Source organism: Tiliqua scincoides, chromosome 5 (genome assembly GCF_035046505.1).
Source record: "Tiliqua scincoides isolate rTilSci1 chromosome 5, rTilSci1.hap2, whole genome shotgun sequence".
NCBI lineage: Eukaryota > Metazoa > Chordata > Lepidosauria > Squamata > Scincidae > Tiliqua > Tiliqua scincoides.
In genome coordinates, this window is record NC_089825.1 from 49,718,147 (window position 1) to 49,728,528 (window position 10,382).

General features: G+C 43.6%; 1 pseudogene; it reads right to left on the reverse strand.

Moving 5' to 3' along the window:
* Positions 1–7,520: 7,520 nt before the first annotated feature.
* Positions 7,521–7,636, reverse strand: LOC136654917 (5S ribosomal RNA; annotated as a pseudogene).
* Between the last annotated feature and the right edge of the window lie 2,746 nt (positions 7,637–10,382).

Consider the following 10,382-nt stretch of genomic DNA (forward strand, 5'->3'; position numbering starts at 1 on the left):
GGTGTTGACTGGCTGTGCATGTATTCATTCAGCTTGGGAGTTAGGAAATATTTTCCTTCACTGAGAGGTGCAGTGGAGCCTCCCGTTGTCAAGATTGCTCAGGAAGTACATACTTGGCGACCCCAATAATTGTTGGTATTAGGATTTCTTTGGTAAAATTCATTTTCTAGTCTTCAAACGAAGGGTAAGCAGACTTAAACCTAGTGGAGATACAGTGTGGATAACTAGTGGATACCTCTGGTATCCATGGATCTCTGCCATCTGACTATTTGACTCAGTGTGGATGCCATGGATCCTGGGAGAAAGCCACTTCTGAATTGTTCATCAAACTGGAAGTGGCTGTGGATTGGTATATCCACAGGTTCAAACATATCAGGGGAATCTGGAATGGATCCTCTGTGGTTATAAAGGGGGACTGTATTTTTTTTTTTTTTTTTTTTTGGCCAGAACCTTTGGAGATATCATCATAAGAGCATTGCTTTTCTGGAGATGTAACACAGCAAGTCCTCACTTAAAGTTGTTTTGTTTAAAAGCGGTTTCATTATAACGTTGTTGAGAGGGAAAAAATATCAATTCCTGCATCTGTTTGGAGTTTACACTTTCTCCCCATGACTGTGTGGGTTTTCTCCAGCCCAGAAAACTCACATTTATTTTAGTGTTTAATATTAGACATGTTTTGGGTCTTTATTTAGAAGTTTAGTGATGTTTTTTGTGACCAGAAATATGCTGTAGGAACACAACTCTTATTAATGCATAATAGCGTGCCTATGGTAAAATTGTTTTCCTCATAAGTCATTTCACTTCATGTTGCAGTTTCCAAGAACCTATTGACAACTTTAAGGGGGAACTTGCTGTATGTTGCAGTAAGAGGGATAATTACAGGGAAGTGCTGAAGTCACTGCAAGATCAGCAGCTTCTGTCCTAATACTGGTGGGTTCCAGAAAATACACAGACGCTCAGCTAGTAGTAACAGAGGGTTTACTGGGGTAGGTGTGAAGGATGGTGAGCAATCCTCTGGGGTGAGACTCAAGAACAAGAATAAAAAAGGCGGGGTTAAACAGTGTTTAACTAGTCCTCTGTGCAAACATTGTAGTGGGCTTCCCAGATCAGCCTTCCATCCCTGTTACAAACAAGGCTGGGTTGCAACTGAAACTTAGGGCACAATCCTAACCAGATCTACTCAGAAGTAAGTCCTATTTTGTTCAATGGGGCTTACTCACAGGAAAGTGTGGTTAGGATTGCAGCCATAATTCCCCTGGAGCCAGGGAAGACACAAGAGCATATTCAAAGCACCAAGGTGGCAGAGCGGGCAGACAGCTTGAGAATGACTTTAGATCATTCAGGTCCAAGCTGCATGAGCTTTTGCTCGCCCCTCTTTTAAACCCCCCAAATGGGTATTTCAACATCTTGCACGAGGCTTTGAAACATATTATTATTATTGTCTTTATTATATCTCATTTCAACAAGAGTAGTTCACAAAGTAGTTATTACATAGTAAAATAAATCAATAAATGGCTCCCTGTTCCCAAAGGGCTCAAAATACAGAAGAGACACCAGCAGCATCCACTGGAAAAGACAACATGCTGGGTCGACATAGTGATTCAAAACATAATCACTGGAATCCAGAGAGCCATGAGAAAAAAGGAATCTCACATGATTCTGCAAATAGACGAGCGCATACTTAAATAAACTTAGCTGTGTAAAATGTGCTGTAGAAAAGAGGTCTGTAGCCTTTGAATGTCACTCTTTGGATGTGGTTTAATTTTCATCGCACAAGCTAATTGCACAAGAACTCCCTGGAGAGCCTTTATTGAATAGCAGCATTTCCCAGCATCTTCCCGATGTCTCAGAGAAGCCAAGAGCTCCTGAGGTGACAGATACAATTTTGTAAGAGCTTCCAGTGAGCTGGGAGGCAGAAAAATGATATGGACTGAGCACCTCAGTTTGGCATCCACCATCTTACATAAGAACATAAGAACAGCCCCACTGGATCAGGCCATAGGCCCATCTAGTCCAGCTTCCTGTATCTCACAGCGGCCCACCAAATGCCCCAGGGAGCACACCAGATAACAAGAGACCTCATCCTGGTGCCCTCCCTTGCATCTGGCATTCTGACAAAACCCATTTCTAAAATCAGGAGGTTGCGCATACACATCATGGCTTGTACCCCATAATGGATTTTTCCTCCAGAAACTTGTCCAATCCCCTTTTAAAGGCGTCCAGGCTAGACGCCATCACCACATCCTGTGGCAAGGAGTTCCACAGACCAACCACACGCTGAGTAAAGAAATATTTTCTATTGTCTGTTCTAACTCTCCCAACACTCAATTTTAGTGGATGTCCCCTGGTTCTGGTGTTATGTGAGAGTGTAAAGAGCATCTCCCTATAAAGAGCATCTCCCTATCTTCATTTAGAATGTTGTACAACTGCCTTGCAGTCATTAACGTGCAAGGGTTCAAGCAATGTTTTGGAAGCCCATGAAGTCTAGTTTGAAGGAGTTTATTTGTAAGACAACTATATCCAACCAGGGAAGACGAGTTATAGGGGCGGCCCTCATGATCCATGGCTTCATTACCCATGGATTTCTGCATCCATGGGTCCCTGAAGCCATGGTGGGCCAACCTCCTGGAGCCTCCGGAGGCGAGAGGAGCTGTGCTGAAGTCTGTGGCCTCTGCAGGCTTCAGAAGATCCTCTGGACTTGACCAGAGCACAGTTGTGGTTGCATTTGGAGGGAGGGGCAAAAACCACGGGTTTCAAACTCCTGCAGGGGTTCTAGGAACGGAATAATGGATAATGAGGGCCACCTGTATTGGTATTATACAGCCAATTATACAGCCAAATAGATCCCTGCATGGCTCTTCAACAGCATAGGCATAGCTACCGTTGTATCCCATGGATAATTTTTGACTTCTGGAGGTCTCCTCAGGTTAAGGAGACCCCTTGCCCTCAACCTGGGGCCACTATGGATCAACTTGGACCTGTGCAAGCTCGATCACTGGTGCAAGTCCGCATTGTCCTGCAAAGGTTATAGTGGGCAGATCAGACCTGGGAGAGGGTGGGATTGGCAGAGCCCTCGTCTACCATATCCTAACCCCCCTCCTAGCCAGCTGGCATTACACTGAGCTGCTTGGACTTCCTCCCGCTATAGCTAGCAGACATCTAAGTAGCCCCACAGAGAAAAATATCCCCTTATGCTGAGGAGGCCTCCAGCCATCCCTAACCTGCAGTAGATACAGCACAAGCCAAGCAGCCTGGCTGTGCCAGCACAGGCTAAGATAGAGCTGCCCATCTATAATTCTATGTACATTTTCCTGGGCGTAAGACTTCCTGGGGCTTACTTTTGAGTAAACATGCAGCGCGTAATAATCTAATATGCCTTTTCTGGGACATTTTTTAATTCTTTTGTAAAACTTTTTATACATTTGTTTTAAATTACTGCAATCCACTCCAAGAGATTGTGGGTGAAATGAGGTATAGTAGATCCTGTTGTTGTTTTGTTTATTTTCTATGAGGTGTATGTCATGACAAGCTACACCACGGATGGGGACAATAAGGACTGTGGCGATGAAGCAGATTTGAACACTTCATTACTATAGTACTTTTGAGTTCTAAAGTCCTTGAAATCTCTTTCAGAACCAGCGCTGAGCCCTGAAGCTTCGAGTTTGCCATCTCCTATATTAATAATGATGACTCTTTCCCAACCTTATCCACTGCTCTGTCAGCAATTGTGTTACTGTAGTTTAATCCCTTGCAGAAAATGCGGAGGTCAACTATGCACTCCACACCCCCCTCCCCAAAATAAAAACACCAATCCCTTCACCCTTATTTAGAACCTATAACATCTCCAATCCTCCCAGGTTATAAATGTCATTGTTATAATATACACCTTTGCACAGTTGCAAAGTTAGACTTCTACTTTTAGAGGTCTTAAAAAGTGCCTTAATAAAAGTTCAGAGACAGATCAAACAAAGCTAAGCCTGCCAGCACACCATGAAACATTGCTGGCAGGAAATTAAAATTTCTATGCTATCATCTCTGTCTCCTTATGTGCAGATCCTTTATTCTTCTCCAGGTGATAAGGAAAAGAAAAGGTCTTCAAACTAATTACTTTAGTGCACTTCTTGTGGGAAGGAGGAAGAAAGAACAATGAAACCTGTCTGAAGCGGCCATTAAAGACTGACAAGCAGGGGTTGCTTGAGAAAGGAATAGTCCAAGAGCCAAGTCACATAGCCCTTCGTCAAGCAACAAATTAGGGGGGGGGGGCGTGACTGACAGACGTAAGAATATTCATTATTATTCCTATATGAGTTTTCCCAAGAAATTTCTTTTTTACCTGAAGCCGGATCAGTTAACTGCAATATATTCAAAGGTCTCACCGTGGAATATAAAACATTTTTATTGTGAGTGTAACATAATGTAAAGGTAAAAAATAAAATCACAATATGGGTACAGGAACATAAGAAGAACAGTGCTGGATCAGGCCAAGGGCCCACCTACTCCCTTCCTGTATCACACACCAGATGCCTCAGAAAAGCACACAAGACAGCAAGATACCTGTATCCAGACACCACTCGCTTGCATCTGGCATTCGGAGATAGGCTACTTCTAAAACCTGGAGCTTGCATACAGTTGTCATGGTTTGCAACCTGTGATGGGCTTCTCGGCAATAAATCTGTCCAATCCCCTTTTAAAGGCCAGGTGCCATCACCACATAACTGTGGCAAGGAGTTCCACAGATTAATTACTGATAGAAAGCCCAGTGATATGTTCAGTTGAAAATGATTGTGAAGTTTCACAAAGTAGGTGGTTGCCTTTCCATAATGTCTACCAGGTCTAGGGTGCAAACACCTTTTCCAAAATGCATCCACTGTGATTTGGAATATGGGAATCTTTTAAATAAAGAATAATGCTACAGTTCACAAAAGTTGTGTTGAAATGCTAGTGTTCTGTCACTAGATGTTGCTATAGTGCTATTCATGCTGTTAACAGTATTCCAAAGCAGTGCTTCTGAAACTCTAAAGTTGGCAACCTTCAGTCTCGAAAGACTACGGTATCGCGCTCTGAAAGGTGGTTCTGGCACAGCGTCTAGTGTGGCTGAAAAGGCCGATTTGGGAGTGACAATCCCTTCCACACTGGGAGCAAGTGCAGTCTGTCCCTGGTCTGTCTCCCTGGCTATGGGCCTTCCTTCTTTGCCTCTTAGCCTCAGACTGTTGGCCAAGTGTCTCTTCAAACTGGGAAAGGCCATGCTGCACAGCCTGCCTCCAAGCAGGCCGCTCAGAGGCCAGGGTTTCCCACCTGTTGAGGTCCACTCCTAAGGCCTTCAGATCCCTCTTGCAGATGAAACTCGTACAGGGGAGTTAGGAACAAGGTAAGTCTTTGCTGGGGTGGGGAGTGGGGTGGGGTGGCAACGGGGTTGCAGCGATCACAGCACTGCTACAACCAAAGCATTTTTTCACTTACCTGGGGGAGGGAAGTGCTGGCCTTCAGCAGTGTGCAAGGGGCTCTCAGCCCCCTCTGCAGTCTTCCCTGTTGCTCTAAACAATGTTGATCTCCAATCAGAACTCACTTCTGGTTTTCGATTGAAGATAAGTGCTGTTTAGAGCAGCAGGGAGGCCCGCAGTAGGGGCTATGAGCCCCCTAAACCTTGCTGATTGCCAGCACTGCCTCCCCCAGGTAAGGTAAGCTCCTTGGTTGCTGTGGTGGCGCAATTGCTGCGGCACTGTTGCTTCTGTCCCTGCAGGGCCACTCTCCTTAAGGGGGAATGTCCTATTTCTTGGTCCCCTGGTGGGTCGCAACCCACCAGATTGGGAACCACTGTTCTAGAGGCACATACTTCATCCCAGTATGGTATTTTTCCCAGTGGCTGTGGATGGTTTCTCCTCTGCACCATCAGGGGGATGACCAACCCTACCTGGTTAAAAAACAGTAATGGAAAGGAAGGTGAGGAACCAGGATGCGCATGCAGCATGAGCGCACGTGTCATTAATCACACAGGGCCAGTTCAGACACTGAAGTATCATATGAACCCTTTTGAAACTGTGGTCCATTCAGTCTTTTCCCTGTGAACTCTGCATGAATAGGGAGTTTGCAGAGAAGGCATTCTTGGCATTTTCAATCAGGTGATTTTTCACACATATAGCTGGTATACAGACTGTACCATGTATGCTGCTGGCTCTGAGCTAGGGGGGTTTAGTTTAAGTTTAAGCTCCACCTCTATATTCCATGTGCCTAAAATCTAATATTCTCCACTGATGTATGAGTTGGTTCCTGGTTGCAGACCTATCCCATTCATCAGAATCAGGTCATACCTAGAAGACAAGAGAACCTAAACTAAGGAACTCTGGGAGGAAAGAAGAAACTTTTGCCTCCATTAGAAATGTCTTGTGTTCCCCATAATCCAGTTCTGCATAGGAGATCCTCTGGTTGCCTGGCACACTGAATTCAATTACTGGTATATTTGCACCACCCTTTGGCCAGCTAAGGAAATCTCTTTGGAGTTTTGCAGTTGGAGAACCTCTGGGAGGGAAAAATGCCTTTTGTCTGTGGCAAAATGTGGCATAAGCATGTGAATGCTTTTGTTTTGATCAGGACATTGCTCCCTGCCCCAATGAACTCTTTTGGCTTGCCTGGAGAGTCCATTGTCTTCACCACCCTAGGATATTCAAGCCATTTTGGGTTGTTTTTGTTCCATAGGGTATAATTGGCTGATTGAAACCCTCAGACTTTGGACTAGATTTTCCCTTTGTCTTGACATGGCATTGTCTGATGTACTTAAAGCAAGCTTCTCTGGTGTCCACTTGGGCTGCTGTCTAGGTGCCCTGGTTTGCTGGGAGCGGCCCTCTGCCCTTGAATTTGGGCAAGATTTCCAGAATGGCTTTTTGCCTTGAGTCTCCAGCTACTTTGAAACCTCGTCAACCAATGTCAGTTCAGCAGATATGGAGAGGTAATGTTGATCACTGGCCCCTTCTCTATTTCAATTTCCTGCATGTGATTTATTGCTCTTTTTTTCCTGTCTCTCCTAAGATTATGTTCTGAATCTAGCTTTTATAGTGAATTACTAGTTAGCTCATTTGAATACCTGCATCATAAGAGCCCCGCTGGATCAGGCTAAAGGCCCATCCAGCTTCCTGTATCTCACAGTGGCCTACCAAGTGCCTCAAGCCAACAAGAGACCTCTATTCTGTTGCCACTCCCTTGCACCTGTCATTCAGAGATAGCCTACTTCTAAAACCAGGAAGTTACATGTACCCATCATGGCTTGTAATCTGTGATGGACTTTTCTTCCATAAATCTGTCCAATCCCCTTTTAACGGTATCTAGGTTGGGTGCCATCAGTACATCCTGTGGCAAGAAGTTTCACAGATTCATTACATTCTGGGTAAAGAAAGATTTTCTTATTTTGACTCACACTGCTTTGTGATTTCAAACCAAGCCTCAGCCACAACTCCATGCCTCAGCTTGAGGTCCTGCTTCCTCTGTGTGGTGGTTGGTAACCTTCAGTCTCGAAAGACTATGGTAGAAGCCTGCAGCACCCAGTATTCCCAGGCGGTCTCCCATCCAAGTACTAACCAGGCCTGACCCTGCTTAGCTTCCGAGATCAGATGAGATCGGGTATCTGCAGGGTATTTCTCTAGCCATCTCTCACTCATGAGAACTTTTGTTTCCCCAATGACCCATTGCCTCCATGGGTAAACAACCTCATCTCCTTTGAATGTTACTGTCCCTCTACTGTCCTTTCCCCCTTGCTCTTTCAAGAAGCTAATACAGCATTATATTTCTCCTTTATCTTCCTCTCTCTCGCGTCTCCAGGAACCAGTGCTTGTTAGGTCTAGTGCTATTTTATATGCAGCTCTACTGGTGAATGCAACCACTTGACTCACTGCTCATCAATTTGATTACACTCTCATTTTTTATTCCCCCTCCCTCTTATTGTAAGCTTATCCTCCTCCAAATGAATAGCATTGAGTTTCCACCTATATTTGAGTCTTGTGAATGTCAGATCTGGAGTGTGCAGCAGTCATTGTCTCTTACACATACTGTACATCTCAGTGGCAGAATATGTAGTACTCATGACCCCAAGTATGTGTGTTAACAACAACTGTTTTCTTCTAAGAGTTCTCTCCCAGTATAATGTTGGTGCATACATGCTGTTGTGCCTTACGCATGCACATTATTTATTCGGTGAATTCAAGTTTGATTTCACCTGCTTTGAATCACCAGGCTAGCAGAAAGACATGGAGGGGAAGAGGTGGGAAAGTTTCATGCCGGACCCTTCCATTCATATGTTACAACCTCCCCATCCCAAATTTAAAGAGAGAGAGAGAATCCATGTCTTTTCACACTATATGCAAACAAAATGCAATGCCCAGTAACCTATATGCAATAACACACAGGTGTCATAAATAGTCAAATTTATGTACTAAAATGTTTTCTGGAGTGCAGTTCTACCTACAAGCACAATTCATATGTCATTTCATACATGTAAAAAAGGCATGTTGCCTTTTGCGGCAGCTGGAAAGTGCCACATGCTGCCGGAATGCTCATTCCAGCAGTGTACAGCAATGTTAGGATTGGGGCATGAATCCCTCAAGAGCTAAATTCAGATTTGCATCAATTTGTCTGTAGATTATCTAGAGTAATGAAAGGCACTAGTAACTATCAATGTTTGTATGAAGTTGCTAAGGACCCTTTGATGGAGCTTTGCATGGGGCTATTCCACTGCTGCTCAGGGTTTGGCCAGGCCAGGAGACCCTGAGTGTGGTTCCTTGACCTGGTCAACCCCTGATGCCATCTTTGGTTCATGTCTACTTTATCTCTGGGGAAGCCAGTAAAAAAATAGAGTGAAGAGAAGAAGAAGCTTAGTGTTGTATTTGCAATCGAGACATTCTACAATCCTTGGTCTAGGCAAGAATTTGGGGTGCCCTGGGTTGGTTACAGACTGCAGTTCATTTTAGGACTTAGATCAGATTAAGAGGCAGGGAACTTTCAAATGGAATGGACAGCAGTCTGTTTGTGGTGATATGCCGAGAAAGAACCTCAACATTAAGCTCCACATTTTATTAAGACCACCCAGTCTCATTGTTGAGAGTTCCTGGCACTCTGCTACACCTAGGAGAGCAGCCAAAGGAGCTGCCTTGAGTGGTTCAGTCCTGAATTATGTATGAAACTATGTCCAATAGTTGTTGGAAATGTAAGAAACAAGAGGGAACATTTTACCACATGTGGTGGATGTGTTCAAAAGTTAAAAAATATTGGTCACAAATTCATGCACAGATACAGTTGATCTTAAAAACAAATATACAATTGAGGCCAGAAGTATTTTTATTAGGTATGACAGATGAGTATGTGGAAAGAAAAAATGAAGTTTTATTTTTGTATATGATAAGCGCTGCCAGAATACTTTATGCTCAAAATTGGAAGACTATGAATATACCTTCGGTGGAGGAATGGTGGATAAGATTTATGGATTATGTGGAGATGGATAAATTAACAATTTTGCTTAGGGAGAATTCAACAGAAACCTTTTTGAAGAATTGGAGTCCAGTTATTGATTTTTTGAATCAGAGAGAGGATGGGGATTTGAGGTATTTTGGATTTGAAGATTGATTTTGAAGTATTAGTGGTATAGATTAACATTTGTTAATGTTTGGACTGTATGTATTTGGATTATAAGTATGGGAATGTTCTGGCTTCGCTCGTGCTGCTTTATTGGAATTTTGTTTATGTATGTATTTGTTTTTCTATTTTATGTTTATTATAGTTAAATAAATAAATAAATGGCATGCAGACATACTATAGACATGAACAGCAAAAGCACACACTCCAAATCTACAGTCCAAACACATATGTAGATTTCTGTTGCACATGGACACCCTTGGCATCAATCACTTAGGAGGACTTTAGTCATGCATTAAACATGGTGGAGTTTTGGTACCAGTTATGGTGAGCCCCCTACCACTACACTTGAAAATGACTATTTGAAGTGCCTGTTTATGATAACAGGCTTAAAGTAAAATACCACCCAATTATAGAAAGAGAAACCATGGGAGGGAGAGACTGGATGAGTGAGGGGTCAAGGGGCCCTAACAGCAGCAGCCTATCAGGACTTGAAGACAAGAGCTCACTGAAAGAATCCAAGTGGCATGAGCCCCAAGACATTGCATCCCACTTTGACCAACCTTCATTTGCCCATCCTCCTTGCTCTCTTAAGAGCTGATCCCGTAAAGATTTATACTTCCATTAGAGACTTTATATCTGTGATGCTCACAGATCTTGGTACTTGCAAATTGGTACATGACAGTAATATAGCAAGGGGGGGGCAAAACTGTAAGTACTGCAGGCACCACAATATGCCTTGTAGGTGGCCCCCCTACTCATTGTTG